Source organism: Anneissia japonica, unplaced genomic scaffold (genome assembly GCF_011630105.1).
Source record: "Anneissia japonica isolate Jap-2015-1 unplaced genomic scaffold, ASM1163010v1 scaffold287968_len422783_cov224, whole genome shotgun sequence".
Lineage (NCBI taxonomy): Eukaryota > Metazoa > Echinodermata > Crinoidea > Comatulida > Comatulidae > Anneissia > Anneissia japonica.
In genome coordinates, this window is record NW_022752528.1 from 88532 (window position 1) to 89749 (window position 1218).

A 1218-nucleotide genomic window follows, 5' to 3' on the forward strand; every position below is an offset into this window, starting at 1 on the left:
GGCTCATATAAATTTTCAGTTTCAGTTGTACGAGTTGAGTTAAAAAGGTTACAAGATGACAACAATGCAAACAGAACTTCATAAAAAAAAAACCCAATTACAAATGCAAAATAAATCAAATCAAATGCTGTACGAATAGGTTATAAGTGTGTGAGGCAAATAAAAGGGCGATGTAACAACATTTAAAATACTGAAATCTACTAGATGATCCATACAACACTATATAAAATACAAAATATTTTACAAATGCCGTTACCCAAGTTGAATACGAGTTGGGTGAAACAAATTAAATGGCGGTACAACATTATCTAAAATATTTTAAATAATGCTGCATCAAAATGTACTAGGCCTAGTACCTGTCACATAGTGTATAATCATGTTGTTAGCGTTAAGCAAGAATATATTTAATACGTCCTTGCGTTAACACATTACAATGTAGGTTAAAAGATAAATAAGATTAGTAAATTAGTACAACAAACTTTAAAATATATAGGAACCGAAAATTTCAAACCAAACAGGGCCAGTAATTTTAAATTTACCATCAACAAATCAACAATTGTCAATCTTCTCAAGAAATTCGGGCTCGCAAATAATGGCGCTTCTTTTGCCGCTATTATACATGCGCTGGGTTTCATCGAAATATTATTTTCAAAGCAACAATAGGCCTATTGATGCTATCCTAAATATACAATGAACACTTGTGGACTAAACATAATGTTGCCATATAAATTTTAATTGATTTTAATACTTATCGTAAAAAAGTTCCCTGAGACGATTGCGTTCCGTTGTAGTCGGCATGGCTGCGGCCAACGAAATCGTCTGGTCAGAAACCTTTGTTTAAACGCTGTCTCCAAAGCATTCATGCATGGTTGTGCATAATAATGTAACAGGTGAACTGGAACAGTAGATTTTCAACAATACATTACTTGATGCCCCTTGGTAAACTTTATTTATAACCATGATGTGTGGTTTTTCTTATTATTCTTTTTTCTTTTTTTTTTTTATTGTGGAATCGAATATTTCGTCTTGTCCTCAAGACTTCAATAATGAAACAAGTGAACTTTGAGAATAGATTTACAATACACTACTTGATGTCCATTTAGTAAACTTAAATTATAACCACGATGTGCGGTTTTTCTTATTCTTTTTTTTTTTAATCCTGGAAAGGAATTTTTCGTCAATTCATCTGCGCAACTGTGTTTAATATAGACATATATA